Here is a 16,241-nt window from a genome sequence, read left to right on the forward strand (position 1 = left end):
ACATATGAGCCATGTGCCAAACCACCCTGCAGAATCCAAGCCTTAACTATTCAGAGCAACGTCTTACCTTGTTTTTGTTGTTTTATTTATGTTAGATTATTTAGGTTTGATGACTGTGGAGGACCCAGGGAGAAATCTAAGGATCTGAATGCCAGAATATGACAAGAGGGCATTAATCTATATACAGAATATTAAAGATTTGTATCCCCTTATATTATCTTGAATAGGTAAATCAGCAATTTTGAAGTGAGCGGCATTTAATATACGATAAATCACAACCTTGTTTTATGCATGTCTTATTAAAAACATTTACACATGTTAAATACTAATACGCTAGCCTTTCGTATTAGATTCAATGTTATAAGTTGGCGACAATTATACGAACAATCCGGCTCAATGATGTACTGCACGGACTAAATCTACTGTTTCTATGAATTATTGATGCTTGTGGTACGGCTCTCTGGATGCCAATGTGAGTTTCAAACTATTGGATGGATTGACATGAAATATGCTGCAATATTCAAGGTCCCTGGTGGATTAATACAACGGATGTTGGTGAACCTGCGACTTTCCTCTCCCAGCAAATGTTCACTTATTCCTTACATTATCTAAAAATCTACTGAATGAATCAACACACTGCTTTGTACAGACATCCATGGTCTTGAAATACATGCTGTACAATTGGCTGTATTGCTTTAACATGTGTATGGCAAATATTAGCAAGCCATCCCAGTAAACTAAGAGGGTGAACACGTAAAACATTATGGCTGGATTCGCTTTCTGATCAGATTTAGCTTAACAGCTCAACATGTGTTTGTGAATGCTATGCTGTTTAGCATTACCCATATTAATGTGTCAAATAAACTCAAGTGTCTTGAATACAAAATATACAGTGTATTTAGTTTTCTGGTGTCTCTCTAATATGTGAGTGATCTGATCTGTATTTGTGTTTGTGGTCCATCATTTTGCTGAAAAGGCTCTGTAATGTATGTTTAAAATATGGTTGTGTTTCCTTCTTAAGAGCTTATTTGGCTATGATCGGCGCTGTATGTGTGTGTGTTTTGTGTGTGTGTGTGTTGTGTGTGTGTGAGTGGGATAAGAGAAGATAAATTGCTTAGCGTTCAGCAGAGGCATGCCCATCTACCCTCATTGTAATTGCCCTTCAATAGGCAGGTATGTTAATGGAGAATGCAGTGTGTGTCTGTATGTGTGTGTGTGTGTGTGTGTGTGTGTGTGTGTGTTTACTCAGCCCATTTGTTGGGGTCTGAGGACATATCTGTCAAATCAGATGATATTCTGTAGCAACTTGATAAACAGTAATATAATGGTAGTGAGTGTGGAGGAGAGTCTTTTTGTCTGCCCCTCTGACGGAAGATGAGAGCCTGGGACACAAGAGGATAAGACGGGGTATTTAATATACAACTCTCTCTATCCTCCATCCGAACCCCCCCCCCCCCCCCCCATCTCTCTCACTCTCTGTCTCCCTTCCCTCAATTTGATTATAGCGGTTGTGTGTGTGAGTGAATGAGAGACTTTATTTGTATGTCAGGTGCTCTGTGGATATAAAAGAAAAGACGTTGTTGATGTTCCGCTTCTTCTGACACACGTCTGCAGAAAGATGATAACATTGAGAATAAAATATATGAATTCACACACACACACACACACACGCGCGCGCATGCATACCGGCACACACACACACACACACACACACACACACACACACACACACACACACACACACACACTTCTAGTCTTGTTCCGGCAGTTGGAAATGTCACATTTTTTCCAACATGCTTCAGCAATTTGCAGGCAACATTTATATTAAGTGAACTATTCTGCAACAGCTTTAGTGGGCTCAAAGCAGCAATATTTCCATATTAGAACTTATTCCATACAGCGTTAACATATTATTAGTGCTGTGAAAAATAACGCGTTAACTCAGTTAATTCAATTTCAGGTTTAACTAGTTTTTTTTTAAAAACGCATTTAACGCATGCGCAGAATGAGCTTCCAATCCGTCTGTTGTTGGTCGTCGGGACGAAAAAAAAGTCACTTGCAAAATGAGCTTCCAATACACCACTTCAATCTGAACTCTGTCCGCTCTCATGCAGACGGTCTGTTCATCGGTAATGATCCTTCCGCAGGTTCACTTTTACTTCCTGTAGATCAGGGGTCTCAACACGTCGATCGCGACCTGCCAGTCGATCGCGGCGTAGTGTTGGTATTGACATGACATTAAAGAGATTGGCCCGCCCCCTGACATGTTCTCTATAGCACGTCTTTGTTCTTTTATTAAACTAAACGTCTGTTGTTGATCGTATCTCCACAGCAGCATGTCATTTCTGTCTCTTCGCGTTGCGTTAACACTTATCGATCTCCGTCTCGCGGGCCACAGAGCTCCGTGCGCGCGCATCGGGACCGAGCAAAAAAAAAGTCACTTGTCAATCTGTCCCGTGTCCGGGCCGGTGAGGTTTCAGCTTTGCAGCGGTGTCCCCGCCGTCCCTTTCATCACGGCCCAGTTCATGAAGAAAACCCACACAGTCAGTTTGCCTCAGCAGCTGCTAGAGGAAGACTAGAGGCCTTTAGATTGTATCATGGTGGAGTTAATGGTTGACAAACAAGAGAAAATGTTCTGTTTAACCCTCCTGTTACCTTTACATTTACTAACATATTTTACCCTCGGGTCAATTTGACCCCAGCAATTAAAACCTCCAGAAAATTATTAGAATTAATATTGCTTCCCAAGTTTAAGTGTGAGGTACTTTATGTTTGTTTGTTGACTACCTAAATAGCCCTTTAAATAAATAAAAAGTTGATATTTCTTATATGTTTGACACAGTGAAAAACAGCCTGGGGTCAAATTGACCCCAAAGAACACCGACATTAAACATTGAATGGGGTCAAATTGACCCGAAAGGTCACAGGAGGGTTAAACATTCTGTTTAGGATGAAGATGTATTAATGTTCCATATGGAAGAAAACTGCTAAATAACTGCTGAGTTGCAGCACCATTGTATAGAAGAATGTATAAATGTATATATCCGTCTTTTGTCATAAATCTCTATGTTCTCACAAAATATACCGAGAATATGGGTAATATGTGATTAATCATGATTAATCCACAAAAACCTGTGATTAACCCGATTAAAATTTGTAATCGTTTCACAGCCCTAATAATAAGATAATAATATATAATATAATTAGCATCATGTTTGGCTTTACAGAGCATAGAGCTGCACTGAATAGCAACAGATCACTGAGAAATAATATACTGATAATATTAATAAGAATAATGATAATGATAATAATAATAATGAATCAAATCTATATTAGAAAAATATGGGGGAAATCATTAATATCTCTCTGTATTGCTCAATCGCACGCACGCACGCAGGCACGCACACACGTGCAGTAACGTCAATGCCATGGAAACCGGACCGAGGCTATAAAAAGGCCGCGGACGTTCTGATTCTTCCCTTTGCACTTTGGACTTTGACATGAGCTGAACCCCCCCGTGGACTCTCCTGTGAACCCAAACCTGTGAAGGATACCTTGAGACTTTTGCACTTCTTGAGACTTTTTGCTGGATACAAAACTTGTTGGCGAACCGAACGACACCAGATCCGGACTACGAGAGACCTGAGACCCTGAAAGAGGCCCTCCGACGACCGAGGACCGAGGACGAGCCCCTGCTGAACGGACTGGGCTTTGATTTGGACTATAACTGTGACGGTAAGACCCATTTTACATTTAATTTAGCATTTATATTATTAATGTGTCCCCTTAAATCCATAAAAGTGTTCTTAGTTTAGAAATCAGTGAGTTTTAAGGTTTAAAATGTTGTCTGGCAATGAGGGGAAAACGATCTTTTGTGAAAAGTGACCCTTAGTCGATGATTCGTCGTGTAAAAAAATATTTGAGGTGCAGACTGTCTTGAAAATTGCTGAAGATGTGCGGAGTGTGTTGACAATTAGTGTAGGCCGTCGAAACCCCTATGATTTTGGATTTAAGTTATCAAAACGTCGAAGTTTAACTTGGCAATTACAGAAAAAAGATGGCGCCTCGAACGTTTTTATAGAATTTTCAAGTAAAATTTGCAAAGTGCATTTATTTTGTTCGATGTGAAGCGCTGGCCTCAGGTCACGTGACCTGCATGCACGTGACCCTGAGTTGTCTGTTGTGCCCGTTGAAACGGGACTTACTGTACACACATCTGCTCCTTTACTTTAGCTATTAAAGTGATTTATTTGACATTTAACATTGAAATGCACTGTGCTCGTTGTTGCGGTGCTTTGCTTTCGGGACAAGAGAGCGATCTGTTAAAGCGCTAACTGATGGCAGCGCAGCGCAGAGCGCGCGCTGCCTCCAGCATCCTCCACGCGCCCTGAGGTGCACCTCGTGAACGGGAGAATAATGAGTTATAAAGCAAAGAGGTTACTGTGTCGCCACGTTTCACTGTGCGTCATGACGCGCGTGGTTTCATGTATATTAAATACGTTCACGCCGTTTATCGCGAACCATTTATTCATATTTTTATTCACCGACGTCCTGAATAAATGTCTTTGCCGAGAGCTCAACTGTCGCTTAATTGACCACCAAAAGCTGTGAAAGGCCCCCAAACTTTATGAAAGAATAATTATTAAATTAACTAATTCATTATGAATCCCACTTTGTTGTTTAAGACATATGCAAATGTTGCTGACATTATCAATAACGATAATAATAATTATTATTATGATTTCCATTAGAATACATCTTTATTATATTGTCAACATGTCCATCTTTGTGAAACATATTTTTTTAATATTTACAAAATGTATTAAAGTTTAACATGAAGTGTCACATGGAAGCAGCATTACTTGATTCAGATTCCCTCATCTGTTTAAACAGAGCTGCACTATATTGGATGTAACTGTTAAATGTATAAAAGGCTCTTATGCACTCTTCAGCACTCTTATGTAGTCTGTCGTTGTAAGGATACGCTGTGGTTTTTTTATTTTCTATTATTTCTAATAATAATATATTATTGCTAAATGTAATACAGAAATATTTATTTCCTGTTACGAGAAATCCTGACGGTTTGAACGTTTCCCTCTTAGCTGCTCTGAACGACATCGTGCTGCTGCCTGCGATGGACGTCTTCCGGATCGCCTTAGACGACGAAGGTAATCGAGGTGAGGCTGTTATTGCATGTGTGGGTCAGGCCATGCCTGAGGGTGGTTGGGATCGCGGTGGTTGGGATCGCGGTGGTTGGGGTCGCGGTGGTTGGGGTCGCGGTTGGTGGCATCCCCAGGTCCCATTTGATGACGACGAGGGAGAGGAGGCCAACTCGGACAGCGAGGACTCCGGCTACGGCTCCATGTCCGAGAGGGAGGACGAAGAAGATGACCAGCCCTTCCTTCCTCCCATCCCCTTCCTTGGTGCGCCGCCCCCCTTCTTCCCCCGGCCAGAAGAGGACGAAGAGGACGAAGAGGACTCCGCCCCCTCCACCTCCGGCCTCGGCTCCTCCGTGAAGAGGACCAGGGAAGAGGACGGCGCGGGACCCTCCACCAAGAGGACCAGAGAAGAGGACTTCAGGGACGTTGCTACCTTCCGAAGATACTGGCAGACGGATGAGGACAGCGACGAGGATTGAGGCCGACCACTTGCTTGCTGCAGGATCTTAAACCTTCATGTCTGGCACGACTGACAAAGCCCCAGACAGCCTTCCCTCGCGTCTGGCGGGGTTGGGAATAGGTTTCATCCTGCAGCACAGGTTTTGGTGCGGTCAATCCTGAAGAAGCTCCGTCCCCGTTTTGCACTTTGGAGTCCCATGGTCAGGAGGACGCAGTGCGGTCATTCTGCCTTTATAACAGCAGCTCACTTGATGACATCATCACATCAGCTGCTCTTGCTCTTGAGTTTACTCGGGCTCCTCCCTGTGAAGCATTTTTACCATTACGCCACCAAATTGTCCCAGCACAATTTTAAGGAGGCAGAATTCTGGGATATTTGTCTCCCAAGGATGAAAAATCATTTAGGATGCATCACTGTTAAAGTGGGAGGAGTCACACCCGGGCTCGGATGTGACTCCTCCCACTTTGGCTATATGGGAACTTCAGAATTGGAACAACTTGACAGACTTAAGATGTTTCACAAGTTCAGACAAGAACTGGTTTTGAGATGAGGACCACGACCTCCGCCCTCCTCTTCAGGCCTCGGATCCTCCACAAACAGAACACACTGGCAGTGGGAGGAGGACAGCGACTCGGATTGAGACCCCCAGCCTGTTCGCTGCAGGATTTTAAACCTTTATGTCTGGCAGGACTGACAAAGCACCAGACAGCCTTCCCTCGCGTGTGGCGGGGTTGGCAATAGGTTTCATCCTGTAGAAGAGGTTTTGGTGTGGATCATCCTGAAGAAGCTCCGCCCCCAGATGTGTACTTTGGAGTCCCAGGCACGGGAGGATGCAGTACGGTCATCCTGCAATTAGAACAGCAGCTCACCTGACGACATCATCACCTCAGATCCATTTTTATGGAGGCTTAATCTTGACAACCCGACCAGATGTGATGCCTAAACAACTCACATCTCACCTCAAGAAAATATCATTTCAAAGTTTCACCTTCCAGTTGTGGATTGTCTCCTCCGCCATTGCTCCCTGATGCTGGTGGGAAATGCATTCTGCATTCGGTAAAGTGGAGCAAGTCCCATCCGGGCATCTGGACCGTGGTTGGCTACATGGGGACTTTGGAATTGGAACAACTTGACAGACCTATGATGTTTCACAAGTAAGACGAGAACGCATTTTGAGAAACGACCACGACCTCCACCCTCCACTTCAGGCCTCGGATCCTCCACCAAGAGGACCAGAGAAGAGACGAGGAGTCTCCACCCTCCAAGTCAGGCCTCAGCTTCTCCACGAAGAAGAGGAGGGAAGAGGTTTCTCAAGACAAAGCACACTAAGTTTGGTCTCGTGTACTTTGGACTCTTTTGGAGTCCAGACTCCCAGGGACAGGATTCATTCTGCCTTTAGAACAGCAGCTCACTTGATGACATCATCACATCAGCTGCTCTTGCTCTTGAGTTTACTCGGGTTCTTCACAGTGAAATATTTTTACCATCACGCCACCAAATTGTCCCAGCACATTGTTAAGGAGGCTGCATTTTGGGATATTTGTCTATCAAGTACGGACAAGTCATTTAGGATGCATCACTGTTAAAGTGGGCGGAGTTACATCCGGGCTCGGATGTGACTCCTCCCACTTTGGCTATATGGGAACTTCATCTTGACAACCCGACCAGATGTGATGCCTAAACAACTCACATCTGACTTCAAGAAATATCATTTCAAAGTTTCACCTTCCAGTTGTGTCTTGTCTCCTCCGCCATTGTTCCCTGATGCTGGTGGGAAATGCATTCTGCATTCGGTAAAGTGGAGCAAGTCCCATCCGGGCATCTGGACCGTGGTTGGCTATATGGGGACTTTAGAATTGGAACAACTTGACAGACCTATGATGTTTCTTGCGAATGAGTTTACTCCGGTTCTTCACCGTGAAATATTTTTACCATCCAACCACCAAATCGTCGGAGCACTATTTTCAGGAGGCTTAATCTTGACAAACCAACCACAGATTTGATGCCTAAAAAATTCGGTAAGTATTATTTAGACATTTTCATCTTCCAGACTTTAGCTACGTCGCCTGGACCAGAGAAACACTTCCAAGCCCTCGTCTGAGCGCCGCCATGTTGGGAGTTTTCCCCGGAGAAGGAGAGGGTCGTCTCCTTGTGGGTTGCGGTCCTCGTGGTTCAAGAGGAGCAGTGCGGATTCCGTCCCGGTTGTGAAACAGTGGACCAGCTCTTTACCCTCGCAAGACTGCTGGAGGGGTCCTGGGAGTTTGCCCAACCAGTCTACATGTGTTTTGTGGACTTGGACAAGGCTTTCTCCTGGGTTCCTCTGGGGCTTTTGTGGGGGGTGTTGCGAGAGTTTGGGGTGCCGGGCTGTCGAGTCTCTGTGCGACTGCAGTATGAGCTGTGTTTGTATTCTCTGCAATAAATCAGATATGTTCCCGGTGTTCATTTGACTCTCTCTGGTTATTTTTAGAGTTAGGTGAAGGTGGCTGAACCAGACAGATGTGTGATTAAAAACTACTAACGTTAAGAAAAGTCTCCAAGTCTCTTTTACCCAGGTTGAGGACCAGATGAGGAGGATGGAGGACCAGAGGACCAGATGAGGAGGACCAGAGGACCAGATGAGGACCAGATGAGAAGGATGGAGGACCTGAGGACCAGATGAGGAGGACCAGAGGACCAGCTGAGGAGGATGGAGGACCAGAGGACCAGATGAGGACCACAGCACCAGATGGACAGCGGCGGTGGTCTTTCTTTCAGTGGGCTGAGTAAGTAATCCCTCTCCAAGACTACAGAAGTCGTACGATTCCATCAATGGAGGCCAGATTCAACACAACAATGTGTCGTTGAGTTCAAAAGTATTCATCTCTTGTGTTTGTGTCTCACAGGCAGGACTCCACTGGACTTTCGTCTCACTCTTGGGGAAGCTGATGGTGGGCGTCAACCATCCCGATGCCCAGACCCCCAGCAGACCTCTGAACCCCTCTCAGCACCCCAGAGTCCAAGACCCAGTGAATAAGGTCCTAGCTGCCCCCCCACCCCGACACCACCCGCCAGCCAGGAGGACGAGGAGGGTCCCGTCCCCACCAGCAGAGGACGTAGTTTGTTTCCATCTGCTTCTTCTGTGCCGACGGGTTCGGGAAGCTCCTCCCACACAGGAAGCGCCTCACACACAGGAAGCTGTCATCCGCTGTTTGCATCATCTGCTGACAAGAAATCAAGGAGGAGACTGAAGCTTCAGGCTGAACGAGAAATAACCATCTAAAAACGTTCAAATGTCATTTGTCGCATAAAATCCCGTATGTTCATGTTCATGTATGTACAGTATTGTTACTGTTTATTTGCTGAGTAGCACAATTATATACATGTTCAACAAACCTTCTCGATGTCTTTCTTTATATTGTATCATTTTTCTGATATAGTGAAAATATCTGACAATGTATGACACTTTATATACAATAAATATTCTCCCTTTTTGATTTCCATTTGACTCTAAGGCCTTATTGTTATTACTGTTATCTATAATATATTGTTGATATAAATGAAATGGAGAAACGGCCAGCAACGTGCAGGATGATTGTTCCCAATTTTATTCAAATATACTCATAAACAATTGTTATCTTTACTGATCGCGTACCAGAACATAAAGTAATTTATGCATCATTATAGACAGATGTAGGTGCAAGGGAACAAAACATCACTGTAATATAAGGGGAAACAGGGAATTTAATTGATTAATATTATTATCATTTGTATAACACTGCAGGTGCATATTTCAAAATGATCATAGAGAACTTACCAACACTGAAGAGGCACCGATGATAACAAAATAAAGAACCCTATTGAAAATAACTATAAAGGTACATTTGTGTTTTTGATATATGATGTTTTTAAATCCAGGCCAAGCAGTAGGCGAACATGGGCATTGCAAAAATGTATGAAACTCGCACTGACTAGGCTTTTCTAATCATAAAGCTGCATGCATATTAAAACTGATTTGCAGCTTTTAAAAAAAAGAGAGATTACCAGTAATGCATATTGCTCTTTACATTTTACACATACATATGTTAATGTAAACCAGAGGTTGTTCAACGTGTAATTATTGAACACAAGTGGACATTGAGTTAAAGTTCATTTGAGAATATCGATTGAGTCAAGAATATTTATTAAAGAGTTCTTTGCAATAGGTTTTAATACCAGCCTTAAGAAACGTACCCCGCAAGAGAAGCTGTTTAATAGAACTTTGACAATAATTTGCCTGAATAATGCTTATCCACTGTTCCGACATTCACCTCTTCATTTATACAAAGACACTTGAATAAAGTTGCTCTAACGCTTCCTGTTCACAACAAACCCCTGCACTTCTGTGAAGTGTTTGAAAGGTTTTCGAAAGTAATCTTGACATTAATTGACTAATACCTTAACTTCCTAACTTTCTCTCATACAACGGTTCCCAGTCACTCACTGGGAACTGGAGAGAGTCTTATTCCTGGACTGGCTAACTACCTCACACACATACTGTGTGCTGTTCACAAGGGTGCAAAGCGGGATCCACCAGGATAAAACATTTCAGTTGGGTGGACAGTGGCCTTTATTCTCCCTGTTTTACAACAACGTGGGAAAGGCCCAGACTTCTGTCTGTCTGCGATTTATTCAACTGACAATTTCATCTTCATTCATGACTGGATCCCAATAAACGTGTTGGATAAATGTCCTGTTGGCTGCTGCAGCTGATTGGGTTTCACTCTTAGTTCACAGTTTCTTTCTTTTAACATAGCAAAGTCTTGGCTGTAAATGGGTTTAATTTGCTCTGACGCTGTGACCTTCCCCTTGAAGATTTGTTTTAGTGGTCTTAAATGGGAAACTAATCTTTCAACATTTGAAACCAAACCATCAGAGAGGCAAGATTCATTCATTTCATTTAGCTGCTACAACATTACATTTTCTGTTGTATCGACCCGTTCAGGACGTTTACCTGGTTTGCCTTCTGGCAGGAAAGAGCAGAGTGTTTATGATTTGATGGAAATGGGTTTCGAGCATTGTTGTGAGGGATGCAAACCCAATTTAGATTGACTGCTTTACGCCACTCAAACACAAAGCATGCTTCTTCTTTCTTTTTTTTAAAGCATCAATGCAGCCGAGTGACAGAAAGGAAGCTTCAAAGTGTAACAGCCGTCATGCCGTTCGGTCTGCTCTAGTTTGATCCGACTCGTTGACATAACAGCAAACATGAGTGTTACTACATCTTTCAGTATTGCGTGGAGGTGGACGTGTTTGTGAGTGTGTTGGAAATTGTTAATAACTTGTGATCAGTCATTACCCTCCCACTGTTTGTCTGGAGAGAGAGAGAGAGAGAGAGAGAGAGAGAGAGAGAGAGAGAGAGAGAGAGAGAGATAACCAAGTGTGCTACCTTGCACTGCCCTCTTCAGGTGTACATGTTAATTGCTGCGATGTGTGTCAGAGGTCAGAGGTGATTGGCCTTGAGTTTCAGAGTCAATGTTTGTTTGGCAAATAACATTTTTTACTGGTGTTGTGTAATGCTGTATTTGTATTAATGTGTATCTAATCCAATTGCTGACATAATAAGAAAAATGTCCTGTTTAATTCATTTCTGAAAAAGATTAATTTAACATTTTTTAATCAAAGAAAAATGACACAATAGGATCGTAGAGCTGGGCTTAACTTCTAGAAAAAAAATCTACAAAAACGTTTAATCATGATCATGAATAGTTAAAAATCCTTAATTCAATAGCAATGCTTCACACATGTTTCTCTCCATCACCTGTCACATAAACTTGTATCCAAACAAGACACAGGGAAAACTAAAGTATATTCCTGGAAAAACAAATGTCTCAATGTAACTATTTATCTCATTGATGTTGTTTATGTAACGTTACATAGAAATAATCCATCACGTCTCGTTTCCTCAAATGAGAAAACCTCTCTGATCCATCTGTCACACCAGGTTGTGCTTTTTGTAGTTTATGCTGAAGGGCTTGGTCTCAGAAGAATGAATCTGTTTTTGTCCCACATCGCGGTATTAAAAATATCCTTAAAAGCAAATGATCTATGCAAATGGATCTCTTCTTTCACTTATCTCATTGGAAACACACTAAATGTTGAGCATCATTTGTCAATGACCTCTTCTGGGTCCACACACATAACCTCTCGCTCTCAGACATTTTAATCAGTTTTGAGAGTAATAATTGCCAAGGTAGACATCTAAATGTGGAGGTATTTCAATTACTCTGTGTGTCTGGCTCCAGGCTAAATATGCCACACAGCAACTAATCAACGTAGTAATTAACCCAGCTTTTTATCACAATCATGTGTGAGGGTGCGTGTGTGTGTGCGTGTGTGTGTGTATGTGTGTGTGTTTTCAGCATCTACCATAGTTTAACATGTAGGCAAGTGTACCCCATCAACATGTAAAGATCAAAAAGTATCGTGGGATGGATTAAAGGTGTCCAAGTGTCCGTGAGCAAGACACTGAACTGAACCCCCAGTTGCTCCTCACTGCAGTCCACTGCTCCTAAACAGAGAAGAATTTCATTTATAAAGGATATAGTATTATTAGTATTATGCAATGGCTAGAAACAGTTATTTGATTAGTTGATTTTCCACCCTGGAGGAGCCTCACTGTCCTAATCCGATATGAGTGGAGGTCAAATGATAAGAAGAATTGTCTGTTTGGAACGCTCATCACTGGCCTGCTAATTATATCACACACAACACTCATTTTCAAACATATGGTGTAAAACTTCTGCTCAGGACACAGCGACTCCACAGAGCTCATATCTGATTAGCATTGAAATCATGACGAATTCAAAGGTGTGTGGATGCTGAATTTGGTTCATTTTCAGTCGTGCTAACGACATGATTAGGGTTGGCAATGACGATCTGTAGCTCGTTAGCTACACGAATGGACGGATTGCCATGAGATGTTGTCGATTCAATTCAGTTTATTTTGTATAGCCCAATATCACAAATTACAAATTTGCCTCAGAGGGATTTACAATCTGTACACATACGACATCCCTGTCCCAGGACCTCACATCGGATTAGAAAAAACTTCCAAGAAATAGAAAAAACCCTTTCACAGGGAAAAAAGGGAAGAAACCTTCAGGAGAGCAACAGAGGAGGATCATGGACAGATGCAATCGATGTCATGTGTACAGAAGGAAGCATTACAGAGTTACAACACATTCAATGAGTATAACAGAGTGTATGAATAGTTGGTAGTTGGCATGGACCACGATCCAGACCTCCATAAACCATAAATATTCATGTTCCTCAGAGAATGTATGACTCTGAACAACCCCGGACTTCTACTCTCACTCCACCATGAGGTTAACATGTGTGATTTGGAGTGAAATGTCTCGGGATGAAATCTCTTGTATGTTGATTACACAACTGTTTTTTCAAAAGCGTAACTATATGTCAGTCCAGAGCAGCTCCTAAATGCATGAATGACATGATACAATACATGACATTCAGGCAGGAAAATGTTGTTCTGTGTAATCCAGATTTATGCTAGTGAGACTTTATAGTCACCTAGACAGTGAGACATCTTTTAACCTGCAAGTCACCAAATCAATGCATGCAGGGTTAGAATAGTGCAGCAGTGACGGCAGCTAGAATTCATGTCACCATTAATAGAAACAATCCCAACAACAGTAACACGTATTATTACAATATTCCTGGATTCACAGAGCCGTCATGTCTGAGTTAAAGTTAAAGGGCATATTCTTTTTCTTTACTTGTATGATATTGATATTACATTTCTGTCTCGGTATGTGACAGATATCCTAATGCTCTATGTACGCGATTAATGGCAGATAGGCGCGACCAACCTTAATCTCTCACACTCATCCTTGATTCGACTCTCCGACTGCAGACTTTGTTTGAGAATTATACATTGTACAGTATACTGTATAATATACAGTATACTGTAACTCACATAGCCTGTTTAATTCATTGTGCCTATAAATGTATGTATGTAGTGTAATGCTTTATTATGTAGATTATAACTCTGTGCAGATGACCAGTTGTGAAGTAAATCACATTTAATAACCGCTTTTCTCAATTCTGTTCTCTTTAGTCATCTCAATGTATGTGATCATAAAGAGCCTCTTGTATTAATGTCTGATCTTTCAGTGCCATTAGACGCCTTAAGATCTCTATTATTGTACTCAAAGCACTCATCTGCCACAGTTGACTCTCTCTCCTTAAATGACAGTGATTGATGGTTGCACGCTTTTAGGGCCCATGAGCCCAGTTTCCGAGTTTGAACGTGTAATCTAAATTATTGCATGCTGTCATTTTGTTTCCCAAAGAGCAGAGTCTGCCTCTGATTAAGTGCAGTGTTTTTCCAGTCTTACGCGGCTCTGCTCCTCGAGGCTCAGCAGCAAAACTGTAGCTCTGGGTCTCATTTTGACAGAGAATCATTAATCACAGGTGACGGCAGATAGATCAAGCTCCCCGTAAACCGCCATCTTCTGGTTTCTTTCTCTTCTGCTCACAGGCAGAGATAGACAGATGCAGGCACATAGATAGAGGGACTCACTATTCCCCCGTCTCCCCTCTCAGTTTCCTGTGGAGCATTCACTTCCAGCTAGATAACGGGCTGTTATTGAACATGAAGTGGAGGATGAAGGGGATCGAGCACTTTGAATCCAAATGTATCACTTTCCACTTTTGTTGAAGTCGAGCCATTTCTTCTTTTGGCATGCACTAATTTACTCACATTGTGAGTTTGTGCCGGAACCCAACTATACCTCAACTATAGTGTGTCCGAAAAGAAAAATAGAACCACTGAATTTTGTGTAATAAAATTGACAAAAACCCTGTATTAATGTGGGACGTTCACATCAGACCAATACCCTATCACAGTAATAAGGTTGGGATTCAGGTCAAACCAGCGTTTCACATCAGTGCATCCAAACTCCTATTCAACATGATCATTTCCTTCCTCAAACCCCACCTCAACATTATGTTCCAGAGGGTTCAAAAGACGATACCATTTATTATTCACTGTAAATTTACTGACACACTTTGTTTCCTGCTTCACTTAAGTGGCCAAAATAAAACCCGAATCAGTAAATCACACATGACCCCGTCTGGTGTGTTATCTCCAAGATGATGTCATTCTTTTAGATCCTATTTTCTGTCCCAGTTCTTCAGCGACTCTGTCTGCCAGTGGGAGGATGTTAGTGTGCCAGTCAATACATCCCTTCATGACTGAAATATCCCCCACTGTACTGGATTGCATATGCAATACATGTTATGGCCAGATTTCACCTCCAGGCAGTGTGTTTGTGAGTTCATGTGTGTTGATATGCTCAGGGGAGATTGCCACATCTGTGAGTAGCCGCTGGGTCAGACGCTTCGCCTCTCCATCATCATATTCTCCCTCCTCCCTGCTGTTAGTTTCTTCTACAAATTGTGTCCTGCATTTTTCCCGTGATAGCTCTTTTTGATTCTTTTGGTTTTGGATTCAGTCCTTGCCACACCCCTGGTTGCTTTTGCTCCACATTGCCCCTCCTTTCCACGTCTCTCCTCTCCGGAGTTATTGTTCTCATCTGTTTCTTACATGTCCCCACTCTCTGTTTCCCCTCTTAACCTACAAGTAGTACTCCTCCATCCCTTCCCCTCCTTCCTTTACTCCTCTGCCTCCTCTGCCCTCCCCTTCATTCAGTCCCATCACTGACCCAATTAAACATGGGGAGGGACACATCAGGAGGAGAGTGACGGAGGTAAGGCAAGAAAGAGAGGGAGAGGGAGCACAGGCAGAGAGTTTGAGAGTTATTTTCTGGAAAAGCAGAGCGAGGGTCACAAAACAATTGCCGCCAACCTGCCAGGACGCAAACAGGGAACTGTCCGAAATTCACCTGGAACTTAAATAACCTCCGACAGCCTCGGAGGCGGCGGGGTGGAGCAGTCCACAGTCCTGCTGTCATGCACTTACCGTTCTCGATGAAGGTTCGAGGAGAATAAAAATCTAGCCTCAGTGAAGAAAGCAGGAGGGGAGCCGTGCGGAGTTAGGATGGAAGAATACCGGCATCTAGAGGGAAACTGAGAGGAGATACTAAAGAGACGAAGACAGTACATTCCTGGTTGCAGCTGAGGGGGGGGGAAGTGGTTTCCCCGACAAAAGAGGAAGATTTTGGTTGACAGAAACGGAGAGGGGGGAAAGGGGAAAGGATGCATCTGTTCTTCACAGAAAAGTGGGAGGTGGAGGGGCTGCAGACTGTAGGCATCCTCCTGGTGGTCTGCAGCTCCCTCAAGCTGATGCACTTTCTGGGGCTTATCGACCTTTCCACGGCAGGTAAGGGCAACAGTACGCGAGCGAGAGAGTGAGAGAGAGAGAGAGAGAGAGAGAGAGAGGCGCCGAGTGAGAAATTCAAATTATGAATTTTTGTGATGGGACATTAGGAGGAAAAACACTCAACTGGAAATGGGAGTGTCTACATGTGTGTTCGTTTGTTAGCATGCAACGTCAGAGTTGTGTGGCCTTTTTTTGTTTGTGTTGCTTCAATACATAGCTGTGTGTGTGTGTGCGTGTGTGTGTGTGTGTGTGTGTGTGTGTGCAGAATGGTCAAACTGATTAGCATGCTACATTTATGACA

The 16,241-nt window shown here is 43.0% G+C and overlaps 1 protein-coding gene and 1 long non-coding RNA gene across 3 annotated transcripts in view; both read left to right on the forward strand.

Moving 5' to 3' along the window:
* The window catches only part of LOC130206834 (Kv channel-interacting protein 2), an 87,732-nt gene that overhangs the window by 65,119 nt on the left and 6,372 nt on the right, over nt 1-16,241 (forward strand). The window lies entirely within an intron of this gene.
* Nucleotides 8,317-9,098, forward strand: LOC130206835 (uncharacterized). Its single transcript, XR_008834190.1, has 2 exons — nt 8,317-8,381; nt 8,502-9,098. It is a non-coding gene; the product is annotated as an uncharacterized LOC130206835 (long non-coding RNA).

The sequence above is a fragment of the Pseudoliparis swirei genome, chromosome 17 (assembly GCF_029220125.1).
Source record: "Pseudoliparis swirei isolate HS2019 ecotype Mariana Trench chromosome 17, NWPU_hadal_v1, whole genome shotgun sequence".
In the NCBI taxonomy this organism is placed as follows: Eukaryota; Metazoa; Chordata; class Actinopteri; order Perciformes; family Liparidae; genus Pseudoliparis; species Pseudoliparis swirei.